This window comes from Pyrgilauda ruficollis, unplaced genomic scaffold (genome assembly GCF_017590135.1).
Source record: "Pyrgilauda ruficollis isolate IOZ18807 unplaced genomic scaffold, ASM1759013v1 scaffold27, whole genome shotgun sequence".
In the NCBI taxonomy this organism is placed as follows: Eukaryota; Metazoa; Chordata; class Aves; order Passeriformes; family Passeridae; genus Pyrgilauda; species Pyrgilauda ruficollis.
In genome coordinates this window covers 438,607-451,965 of record NW_024524044.1, presented here as the reverse complement: position 1 = coordinate 451,965, position 13,359 = coordinate 438,607, and the positions used below count along the sequence as shown (strand labels likewise).

The following is a 13,359-nucleotide window of genomic DNA, read 5'->3' as shown; positions in this document are numbered from 1 at the left end:
TGCTTCTGTGTGAATGAAACTTGTTCACAGGAGGGATTTGGAGTCATTTGTGCTTGTGACCAATCCCAGATAAGAACCATATTGTGGTTTAACCGCTGCAGGCCACTAAGCACCAGCAGCATGGTAGGGTGGGCTTAGAATCAGAAGAGTAAAAGTGAGAAAACTAGTGGGCTGAGATTCAGTTAATAGGTAAAGCAGAAACTGTGCATGAAAGCAAAGCAACACAAGGGATTCATTCACCACTTCCCATGAGCAGGCAGATGTTCTGCCATCCCCCGGAAAGCAGAGCTCCATCACAGGTAATGGTGACTGAGCAGACAAACACCATCCCTCCAAACATCCCCCCCTTCCTTCTCCTTCCCCCAGATCTGTGTGCTGAGCACAGCACCGCATAGTCTGGGATATCCCTGTGGTCAGCAGGGGTCAGCTGTCCTGGCTGTGTCCCCTCCATGTGCACCCCCAGCTCCTCACTGGTGGGCTGGGGTGAGAGGTGGAAAAGGCCTTGACTGGGTAAACTCTGCTCAGCAACAACTGAAATATCCCTGTGTTATCAGCACTGTTTTTGTCACAAATCCAAAACACATCTCCATACCAGCTACTGTGAAGAAAATTAACTATTCCAGGCATACTCAGCACATGCTAGAAACAGGGACACCTCACAAAATCTTATGCATCTAATGCTCCAAGTATAATGTATAAGCAAAATCTGTGGCTGTCCAAACATGCTCACTGGATCACTGAAATCCAATAACTAATAATCTAGTTTTGTCCTTCAATAAACTGTCAATTTAAAGGTACATGAATGCCACCAAAGTCAGAGCTTGAAAATACCACTTAACAAACAGCACAAAGTGAATTTCTTTATGCTAAATGTAGAATAAAATTTATTAATTCCTGCAACATATTGACTACCATTTAAATAGTCCCATATTTTTAGAAAAAATTATTTAATTGCCCAACTATCAATAAATGGTATGTAGGTGGTGAGGGTAGCTATGAAATAGAGGATTTTCTTGGTTTTCTGGTGTTTCTTCAGCATTAAAATACTATAGAAATGAGGAGGCTTGCAGTTTAGAGTGATTCTAACTTGTTTCCATCTGAGACATTTGGAATACTACATCTCACATCCAGAGGATGTTACAAAGAGATTTGTAATGTTTTCTAGTACTTTAGTATGTGGTAGGATGGTAACTTAAATAACTAAAGTTTATGTTATCACATGGTTTCTGGAACAATACTAACAAAACAAGCTTGAAGGTTCTCTAGAACAAAGGGTAGTTAATCAAAAGGAAGAAACTTTGTGTCATTGTCATTCAGCAAGTACCTTTGGTTTTTTGTTTTTTTGGTTTTTTTTGGTTTTTTTTTGGTTTTTTTTTTGGTTTTTTTTTTTTTTTTTTAAACCTCATTTTGTATTTATAGCAACAGAAATTCATACTTACACTTAGCTTGTCACAGGCAGATCTTTTTGGCTTTGCTGGAAGCCATTTCTGTCTTGCATAAAGAATGGCTTATGAAGGAGGTTTTGAACAGAATTTCATATTCTCCAATGGGTAACATCATTACCTTAAAGTGATTAGTTAGAGATTTCTTAATACATGGAGGGGATCTCCTGCCATATTGTTTGGGATAGACAATATACTCTTCAAATGCAAATAGTTATATTATTTCAATAATACTTTAATATGTTGGAAATCCTCTTAGCAACACTACAGCTAAATTACTGGTAGAATGACAATATAAAATGAATGATTTGCTGTTGAAAGTGGAGGCAGATCCATGTGCTGTTTGTATAGGCTCAGTTTCTTAGGAAAGATTAAATAAGGTCCTGGTCCTGCATGATTACTTATGTGAATCAAGTTCCGGATATGTAAATTTTTGAGGATAAGAGCCTTTGTAATTTCCCAGGCAGAAGCCACATCTGTCTCTTTGCTTTGTGATACACCTCCAGTATGAATGAACTTACAATACTCAATTTTAATTCCTTGTGAAAGCAGTGACTTAAGCTTCGGCCCTAAGTTAAAATCAGAATAAACAGGGATCAAGCATTGCAGAGGCTCTTAGCACACTGACAGTTGTTCTGTTTATAGTGTCGAGTTGACTTGTTTATAGCCTGGGTTTGCAATGAGGTCATCTGTAGAAGGGTGAGACCTTGGATCTCCACTGCTCACAGACCTAGTTGCCCCTGTTTGCAGACCTAAATAGCTAATGGAACAGCCTGCAGCCTGTAGAAGATGATGAGATGTTGCCCGTGATTAACCACAGCAATTTTAAAAATTGCTTAATCTCATTGTAACTTGATGGTGGCAGCTGGAAGCGTGTTTTTTGATGCCTTTGGCAGCAGCTCTGCTGAAGGCAGGCAGGACTCTGGTGCTCAGCCTGGGACTGCAAGGGACTGTTCCTCTGTTACAGGGACAGAGGAATGCTGAGTGATGTGAGGAGCTACGGTTTATCTTTAGCTATAGTCTTAACTTTCTAATCAAAATACAGCTGTTATTTCAGCCCAGCTCCTTACAGTTATCGATGCAGTTAACATACAGATTTTTTAGTATGTGTTCCATTCTCTGGTGTACACTCACCCTTTCAGCATCCTTCGAGCCTGCAGCCTGGGGTGCCAGCACTTCTCAAGGACAACTGGAGGGGCAGATGAGTGAGGTTACGGTGAATCACACTGGTGCAAAGACAAGTGGCACGCTAATGGTGGGGGACCCTTACTGCCTTCTCATAAATCAACTGAGAGATATTTTCACACATTTTCTAGCACAGTTGCCTTACTTGCACTTTGTAGACACACAGTTTGTGGTAATTGGGAGTGGGGCTCTGGCCAAGCCTCATCCCCAATGGGCTACAGCTGTGAAAAGCAGGTGAACAGCATTGAAGGTATACAATAGTTCCAGAAAGAGCTAAGCTACATAATCTTTTTTACAGTTTTCAAGATTTTTGTTGTTTTGTTGGTTTTTTTTTTGTGTGTGTATGAAGGCTCTGTAGGAAAGGCCATATGTGTGGGATGGAGAGAAAAGATACTTCAAGTGATTAGGTGGAAATGCAGAGGAGGGCTTTATGGAAGGGTGGGAAATTATTGCTAGCAGTTTGACTAAAGCTACTAGAGAAGTGTCTGAAATTCTTACTGTTTTGAGTCAGAACTGAAATTTTAATGCAGTTTATACCTTTAGAAATGCTTTGTCCAATGGATTGTACCAAGATTTTTTTTTTAGTGTAACAAACTAGCTTATTGATTTTTTCAGTTGAACCTTAATATCTCTAGGAAGGCAGCAACTTTGTGTATCTTTGAAACTTGGAATATCTAAGCTCCTGACATGTGCAAAAAACAATGCATATTTTTTATTAATGCAGGGTCTGTATACTGTATTCCCAGCCAGAAGCCATTCCTAAGTAGGTCATGTAGATACAAGTATCTTTCTCATGTAAACCAAGTAATCGTCTTTGAGCTTGGTAAAGTTCTTACTTTCCCTGTGTTTCTTGTCCATGGGTGATCTTTTGCATGACATACTCCTCCTATAGTGTCATCCACAATGTATTCATATATGTGACAAGTACTACAAAAGGGCTTTTCTCTGAGTGGAGGTTAACTTATAATGGTCTTTTTTTACCATTGCTGTGCACAGCCAGTGCCTGGTGCTGAGCTGATGGGTTCTTCTGATTAGCAAAGTCTGAAAGTGGTGTTTTCAAGGTCTCTTTATGATTGCTTTGGCATTTACTGAGTTCAACAGTAATCTTTATCCATCACTGCTCTCTGGCTTAACAGTGTGATTAAGGATGAAGAAGTAAAGATTTTCTAAAATTCTGTGTGTATTTCTACAAATTTTCATGGACAGTGATTCATGCAAATCACTTAATTATAGTTTACAGCCCACTGTGAATGGGAAAAGTGTGGTAAAACTGAAAAAAAAAAGTATTCTGCCTTTCTTCATTATGTTATGAGCTAAAATTATCAAATCCTATTTTCATGATACCTGATGCAATAGTGTGAATCCTTGTAAAATGAATATGATTGCTTTCCCAGCTAACTCAGTGGCTCAATTCAGGTACCAGTAGATAGAAATACTTTGAGTACAGTGCTGTTCCTCAAATATGAAAGAGGAATATGGTTTGATGGCTTCCAGAGTTGTCTGTGATGCTTATTTAGTCACCAGGAGTGAATTTTGCTGGAGCATCTCCTTTCCTTGCTGTGCCTTGGTATGTGGGCAGGGGAGCTGATTTCTTTAACCATTTTTTTTTCTTCTTACATTACACAGCAGTCATAAGCTTTAGTTGAAATAAATGTAAATCTTTTAACAACAAGTGCCAAGTTTGGTGTACAATAAAGAAAGAAAACTATAGAAAGACTATTGTTTAGTAGTGTTAAGGAGTTTCACTGAATATGGTAGTAAATAGTTCTCATGCCTTTGCTTTAGGAAAATGTGATTAGCCTGGAGAACTCTCATAAGAAATTGGAATTCTTAAGATGCTTGCCATTTCAGAAAACCATTTAGAACCTTGATGCTAGATTTTTTGTTTTAATTTATTTTCCAACCCAGCTAATCAATTTTCAAGCAAGCATGTAAACCTTTCTATTTACAGCTGAAAGAATGACAAAATATATTCTGATAGTTTACTCAAGAACTTGTTACTCCAAGAATTTGTTACTCAAGATAAGTGTCCTTCTTGAAAACCAGTTTTCAGAATTACAAAAGACTTCTGACCATTCAAACACGTACTCAGCAAGGAAGTGAATGGAGAATAAAACTTAGGCATGGCAAAGTGAGTCTTTTTGTCTGTGGCTCCATAAGCATAGTTAAAATTACTAAAATTAGTTTTATCCACATATTCTCAGTAGTAGTTTACAAGGAGGTAGAAATAATAAACATTTTATAGATGGGGAAATACTGTGATATTCTATCCAGGTCAGAAGATTTAAGCCTAGGTGTCTTAACATATACACTTACTGACCTATAAAAAGGGAGAAGGGATGAGCCTGAAAGTACAGTCATCATCTTCTCTCAGCACAGTGAAAAGTAGTACAGTAAATCAGAGTACAAGAGAAACAGAGTACCAAGCACACTTGACCAAGCTACCTACAGAGTAATACAGCTTTGGAGCCCGAGTGCTTGGATTCTTATGGCACTCATAGAAGTAGCAACTGGACTTTATATATGTAAAATAGTTCCATATATCACATACTTAAATCCTTGAGCTCTTGGCTATGAACACAAATTAAAAATTCTATTTTAATAATATGAATGAACTACAGACTGGAGTGAGCTGAAAATCTTTTTCTTTTATGTAGCAAACTTCTGAAGTGAGTTCTCTGTATTATGCAATGGTTGGTGTTGCTGTAGATCTTTGAAGCATTTGAAAGTTGTAAGTAGTACCACTGTAATGTAGATCCTACCTTGATCCACTGATCAAGATGTATCTTGGATGTTACTCCCAAACTCCTCAGGGAGGCAATTGAGATTGGGAGGTAGCTTGACAGCATCTACAGCTGTGAATCAGAAAAGAGCTGGGACAAAGAAGTCATACCCAAAGTTGTATACTTTTTTTTTTTTTTTTCTGGAAGGGCATGCCAAAATTTGATGGATGGAGACAAATATAAGGAGGGTTCAGAAGAGATACCACAGAGGGAAGAACTGTGTTAGAGGAAGCAGGAGTTTTGTGATAGTATGTGTCTGAGCAGGCATCTCAGTGTAATTTACTTGAGGAGAGAGCTCTAGGATCAAGTGTTTCTGATCAGGGGTTAATAACTTGAAAAAGTAGCTAAATCTTCACCAAAGCCAATTTGTAAAGGAAGCCTGTAATAGCTTGTTGTGAAGTAATCAGGAAAAATAAAACCACACAGGTTTTCTGTGCTTCTAATTTTAGTAGAATGTTATGGGTATGTCCTATTTTTATACAAAAAAGTGACTAACTGGAAACCCACATATTTATAAATGCTGGAAACATTTGAGAGAAGCTGATTGTATGACAATGTCATGAAAATATGCATAACAAATTCTGACAACTGGTAACTGGAAAACTGAGGATTGAGCAAACAAGTGAACCCTGTTTTTATTTATTTCTAGATACTGGTTCTGGATCTGCAGTGAAACAGTCTACCTTATTAGAGGTTGGTGACTTTTATTTTTTTCAGCTCTTACACACCATTTTAAAGTAATCTCAGAGGCTGAACCTTGGTATCTTTGACTGATATATTGACACGCTGTTTTGTTGAATGTTTCTGTAGGACTGGACCCAAGGGATCTGTGTAATATAAGCAAATGACAGTAATTCTTCAAATTCATTGTTTGGGGTTTGGGGTATTTATGTGAAATTCCTCCTTGCATTTGTTTCATATACTGCTTCAGTTAAGTGTAACTTAACAAGAAGATAGTGTAGATCAGACTTAAGTTTTTAGTCATCCTTAGCTAACCTGTCTGACAAATAGCCCAAAAATCCTATTTTACTGTTTAATTCATTCTTACAGAGTCAAATATTTCTCTGGATCTTTTGTCCATTTCCAAAGAACTAAGACATGACTTCTTGTATATATGATAGTATATGGAGTATATGCTGGTTCATTAATATATGTATTATGTAGTATGACATGACTGTTCAATGCTAATGAAATGGTATACATTTTAGGAATTATTTCAGTCTTTGGACCTTGATTTATGATATAATTTCTGGAGAGAGCTAACTCATCTGTTAAGTTGCTTTTATTTATGTTTTATAAAACTGGTTTCTTCACCAACGAAGACGTAAGTGCAGCTTATTAATAGTTATTTGTGATTCCAGTTGTCTGATCAGAGTTCTGGAAATTTGGCAATGCTTTTCTATTTGGATTATGAGTGTGATATCATGCCTCACTGTATTAGTTCCCATCCTTACACAGCTGTGCTTAGGCTTTTAGTACTATTCACATAAAAGTGAAGCTTCTTATCAGCCAGATCTGTTGGAGCCATTATCATTTCTCAAACTTGCAGCACATGCACACTTCTGCAAGTAGATGTTATAGGGCTTCTGCCTTCTGTGCTTACAAGGGCATAATTTTTTCTGTGGGACAGGTATTTATGAGAGAGATCTTTCATTCCTGAAACCTGTTCCCTATTTGAGATGAGATCCATGAAATTGTTCACACACTCCTTTTCTGTTTGAGAAAGAGTTTATCACCCTTGTTGCATTGTTCCTCACACTCAATTTTCCAAGTACATGTTATACTTTCCTTACCAATGAGCCCATAACTGGCATGGCACATGCTGTTGCTCTCTTATTAAAGAACTGTTTCTTTTTTGACTGTATAAATGAGCTCATGATCCCAGGAGCAGCTGGATATATCTGATGCTTTTTGTCTTCATCCAAAATGGCCACAATCTCCTGCTGTTTCTAATTTATGTCATCAGTAAAAATGAATATTTCTTTTATTCTTTGCCTGGGAAAATGAAGAACAAAGATCCTTACAGAGGTGTGGAAGGTGTAAGTGCAGGAGTGTGCACTTCCCTGTAGTGGCAGATAGCATTGCTTAATCTCTGCTGAGAGAGGGCACCTGTCTGCGAGCTCATCAGGTAGTGCTGCGGATCTGTGCAGCTGCACTGAGATGCAGGTCAGGTGTAATGTAATTCAGTGCTTTTCCCCAGGGAAAGAAGCAGCTGGGAGTGAGCCACTGGTGTCCTGCACAGCTCTCTCCTGAGCTCCTGGAATGCAGAGAGGGAGCAGGTCATGTGCTAAGCATACAGCTCTGATCACCATCTTTAGACAGTGCCTGTCATGTAAAATGACAGAGGCTGGGGGTAGGGCAGTGCAGCTGGAATGCAACACTGCAGCCTCCCTGACCTTATGGGATTAGCCAGTGTTTGTAGGATCTGCCAGTCATTCATGTTTTGTTCAGGTCTGGGAAGGATGCTGAGCCATGCTGTGCTGCCACAGAGGAGCACTCTCTGGCAGAACTCAGCACTGAGGCCAAGGCTGCAGGAAAGTGGCACAAAGTGCCTGTTGTGTCCCTCTCTTGGTGTCTGGCTCAAAGACGTGGTTCTATGATAAGACCAAGCACGATGGCTCTCATGTATTTGAAGAGAGGGTTGAGAGGCAAGTATATAATTCTTCAGGTATTCAGCAGAGGTAATGCTGGTGTGTTAATTATTGCATAAGCTGTAGCATCTCATCTAGAAATCTCTTTGAGGTATGCTATGAGCTAATTAAATATCCAGACATTCAAAACTAGTGTTTTTCATATATAATTGTATTTCTTTGAAGCAGTGGAGTCTCTTCCTCATTGCAATGCCTCTAAGCATGAAAGATTTCTGTCTGGTTATAACTGTTACTTCAGACTACATACTTGTCAACAGTCTTGCTGAATTCCTTTTGGATATTTTTAAGTGACCAGAAACAGATCCAGTAAGCCTTTCCCTGGATATGCCTTCAAAGGCTAGATTTTGCTTATTATATGTTAATTTCTAGAACTATGCATCTGCCTTTTATATTGGAGGCATTATTTTCAAATTATTGAAGTGTTATAAGATGCTCTTGGTAAAGGCCTAAGCAAAGTATAAAGGCCAATCTGTTTTCCACATAGTAGATTGTTGTTCAAGAGTTTGTGCCAGCCAGTACAGAGTGCAATCATTACTCTCAAGAGAGATGAATTACTCAGCTGCCTCAGCTTCTGCTGCTCCACATTCTTAATCCTTGTACTGTTGGAGAGGTCTATTCCTCTTGTGGAGCAGACTGGCAGAAATGTAAATGTCTAGCAGTGTGTTCTTGATAAAAGATCTTCACCAGTGTGCTGTTTCGGATATGCACCAGTTTTCCCAACAATGCATTTAATTGTGCTTTTGAGATTTTTGTGTTTAGAAGAAAACCGACAGATTTTTTTTTTTCAATAGCACTGTGCACAGCAGTATCTTACAAAACTCCTGCAGATTTGCAGAAATTGAGTTATTGATTGATACACTGATACATTACAACAGGCCAGGTAATTTATCTTGCCATTTTTCTGTTGAGAAAATTTTGTTTAAGATTATAATTTACTTGGGTGTTTGACACACTAGGGACTGTGAAAATATGAAGTATGTCCAGCTAAGATTGCCTGTATTTGTTGAAATTTGTTGGTATTTGTTGAAATTTGTGTCTTTGACTGATTTTCTTGTGAAATAGGCAGGACCGTGTGCTTTCAACATTTAATTTTTTAAAAGTTTGTATTTAATACATGCATACTTCAGTGTAGTTACTGCTGTAGTTTCTTAACATGCCTATTTCCACCCTGCTTGGGGTTAAAATGTGACTGGTATGTTACTGAAAGGCACCTCCCAAGTGCTACTGCCACTGGCAGCAAAGTCCTTTGACTTTGGCAGGACAGTATGGAAGCACAGATGTAGCTCTTGCAAAGCAGTGAGTACAACCATTGCTGACCAACAGCAAATGCTGAGTGTCAGGCATAGGTACTTATACCTGGGGGTGTCCTGAAAAGTCTTTGCTAGAGTGGATCACAAAAGCCAGTAGCCTTGGAGGAAACACAGTTACTGATGTAACAGAGATGGTATACGAGTTCCCAAAATAACCACAAGCCCTTCATTTGCAAAAGGAAATTAAACTAAATTTTGCTCAGAAGAAGCACTGTTTGCATGAACAACATCATTTATTGCAGATTAGGAGCAGAATATTTGCAGACGCTCAAAACATTTCCTTTGTTCATGTGTCAACACTGCACTCCCTAGGCTGAGCCGGTAGGAGGAAGATTACCCAGGTATTTGTCTAACCAACCTCTGGAACTGATGCTAGGGTCAAACACCACCTCCTGTTCTTGAGGAAGGAAGCATCTGTGTCAGGCACTTAGATCACGGGTATGGTGAAATCTATTTGAATCAAGGCAAGACATTAATGCACTTTTATGTGCTGCCAGTTTTCCCAAGTAAATAAAAAGTGATTCATATGGATGAAAATAGTGTGCCAAATGGCCTTGCAGGACTCTGACATCTTTGATATGTGACTTTTCACTTTGCATCAAGAACAGTGTGTGTTTTTCATTGTAAAGAGACAAAGTCTGCAAAATAGTGCTTACTGGACCTTCCAATAATTATGCAAAGCAGTTGTTACTTGTAGATTTTAAGACCCAAAAGCAATTACTAGATAGTTGCAGACCACAGAACCTTTCCTTGATAAAGACATTAATTTGAAATGCATGTGGTTTTTTTTTAAAGATGTCTCAGTAAGATATTCCATTTGTTGATAGTTGCATTATTAAAAATGCTTAGTCACTTAAGCAAATGGAGAGATCACAGATTAATGTTTACACTACAGACTTTTTAAACAATAGGCTGTATGAATCCCACCCAAAACCACTGCAGATAGTATGAAACCTGTTATTGTCTGCTGGTATTTGTGGAGTATACAGTTTCATCTCAGCTTTCTTTTGAATAACCCAGTAGGTTAAAGTTCTTTAGGTCCTGCCTGATGCAAGTTTGACAACTGTGATTAAATAGAAACTTTTCATTTGGTCTTAAATGTTCTTTTAAGGTGTTGATTCAAGGACCAAATGCAGAATCCTAATAATGACTTCACTAATATAATGTACTGTCCTAATTATACCAAATACAAAAACAGAAATTGCTTATCCATTCTAAGAATGTTTATATATTATATAATTCTCCTGTTTATTGCTTCAAAGATGACTTAAAGTGCACCTTCAGCTGGTTTCCTGGTCCTTGCTGTGTTTGCTTGAAAGCCTTTTGGGATATAGCGCTCCATTTTAAAGATAAGAGTTCATGCTTATTCTTCAAAATAATAACCATTCTAAAATGGAAAAAAGAATAGCAGAAGCATAGTACTTTGTAACTGAGAGCTGGACAACAATCTGATCCAAACATGAATTATAAATGACTGAGTAGTGCATACCTGATTTTGCAGATGAGGTATAACAAATTGCTGAGTTACATCTGCTCTGCTAATCCTGCATCATGCTGACTTAAACAGCAGTGCTGCTAACAGTTCCTTATATCTTTTTAATAACATCTGCATACACCTACATGTCTATAAACACATAAATGCATACACACTAACAAGAGAGGTTGAAATTGAATTGTTCTCTCCTGGATGATACCTGTTTTAGTCACTCCCATGGATGCATTAGGATGGGATATTTGATTGCTCACACAAAATAAGCTTCAGAGAATCTCAAGATGATACCTGTTTTAGTCACTCCCATGGATGCATTAGGATGGGATATTTGATTGCTCTGAATAAGCTTCAGAGAATCTCAGTCTTCTTTGAAGTATTTGATTAATACAGAGTGTATCCTGGCTACTGTTTTAACATTTGAAATTTTCTCCAAAACTTATCAGCATCTCCCTTGAAATGCAGAGCATTGAAAATGCCAGAACAATATGGAGATTTAAGCAACTGCTTCTGCAAATTCAATTATTACTCACTGTGATACTGCTGACGTAACACAGAAAATCTCATATTAGTTGAAATACTGGTGTGAAGAGTTCAGCATGTGGCGAGGAGAGAGACCATCTGCTGTCTACTCTGTGCTGTTCTGGCGAGAAGAGCTGCGTGGGGAGCTGATGGGAAAGCAGTGAGTTTGTTTTGGCAGCAGCCAGGTGGGCTCTTCTCCCAGGAGATGAGGTATGGGACAGATAATGGACCAGAAAACTGGCTTCCACAGCTGGAGGTGATACTGGTCTTGGGTGGATTGTCTGATGTTCTTGATAGACTAGAGTCTGCATCACTGCAGAGTGCTTCTGGAGAGACAGTCACATTTTTAATCTTAGTGGCAAAGGAAATCTGCTTTGCCAAAAACATATGCTAGAGGTGATCTTCTCTGCAGAAACAAGAGGGGTGGTGGCCTGCAGGGACTTCTTGTTTTTACAAGGGATAACTTTATTTTGAAACTCGAGTTTGTTTCTAGAGCTCTGTCAAAAACAGGTATTCAAAGTATGAAATTGTGCAAGGTGATGTATGTATACTGCTGAGGTATACAAACTGATCTAGATGGCCCAAGTGCTTCCTATCTTTATTCTTCTGTTGAGATTTTTTGTTTCCTTCTCCTCCTTTCCATGTTACCCCATTTTTCTTAGCTCAGTTTTCTCTTTCTGTTACTGTTTCAATTCTTCTGGAATAATTGATTCCAGTGAAATCCAGTCTTCAACTATCTGACATTAGAAAAAAGAGTTTTAGGCCACTAAACTCCCACCAGCTATTATTCTCTTCACTGAGGCTTGCCTAAAGAAGGCAAAGAAGACTGAAAGTAATGGTGTCTTTAACCCCATCTATCCCTTACAGATTCCTACTAGCCTGTACATAACCATAGCAAAAAATTACCTAATGCAGTAATTTGTAAGTAATTTTCTTCCATTAAAAAATACAGGTGTGGAGCACTGAAGGTGACAAATTCATCAGTTACCATCTCTCCACCAGGTCTGCCCAGGGAAAAGCAAAAATGGCCAGCACATTGCTTTATGGCCACAGACTTGATTGCATCTTGAAAATGTTCCTTCTTCTGTTGAACATGAAAATATTCTTCTATATTAAAATGTTCTTCTATAGCCACAACATGCATTGGAGTTAATAAAGGATTTAAATTAAACAGTAATAGAAACCAAGAACAATGGTGTATGTTTCATTTCATGGTGGATAAGGAAAGTCAGCCTTATTTCTATTTGATTTATATTTTGAAGTTCAAACTCAGGTGAAAGCTGTGGCTTATGATTGAAGTCTCCCTCTTGCTTAAGCTGTTGAGCTCTTCTCACTGTTGTGGCTGCATGCATATCTTAGGTATGTTCCAGTTTTGTCTGTGAGGGTATGCTTTTTTGTGCCTGCAACATGACTCTACAAAATGCCCATTATTGGTTTTTGCAGTGAAATTCAGTTGAGCAATACTGAACCAACTGGTCACATTCTTGTGTGGAGTAGTCCTGGAAGAGTGAAATTTATGATGTTGATATTTGAGGCCTATTGTTTAGGAAGCTCAAGTATTAAATTAGGTGCTTCAGTAGACCACGTGTGAGTTATTAGAGTACATTCCTGAGCTACATTAACTTGCTGTCAGTTACTTGCCTCCTGATAATGAATTCTTAGAGGAATTGTCTTGAAGATCATATTTAAGGTGGGAGATGCAATCTGTGTATTTCTGATCTCTCTTCCCCTTGTTTTATAGAAATTGAAAAACAATACTTTTCAAAGTGAGTGATGTTTGTGCAGGCTGGGAATATGTCTGTGTGAATTTGGTGTTGGCTCTGCGAGCAGCATCTTTATCACAATCTCTGTTTTGACAGGAGGCTTTCATTTAGCTTTTTATAGTCATTTCATGAGAGGCATTTGCATGTAATAGCCAAACTGCATCTGGGAAATTATGACAGGAGCAATCAGACCGTGGATGTTTTTACAGGTGAA

General features: G+C 38.3%; 1 protein-coding gene across 1 annotated transcript in view; it reads left to right on the top strand.

The window, feature by feature from the left end:
- The window catches only part of CNTN1 (contactin 1), a 206,735-nt gene that overhangs the window by 51,058 nt on the left and 142,318 nt on the right, over nt 1-13,359 (top strand). The window contains exon 2 of the mRNA XM_041471486.1: nt 6,060-6,103. The gene's annotated coding sequence lies outside the window, so the exon portion shown is untranslated. The remainder of the gene's footprint in view (nt 1-6,059; nt 6,104-13,359) is intronic.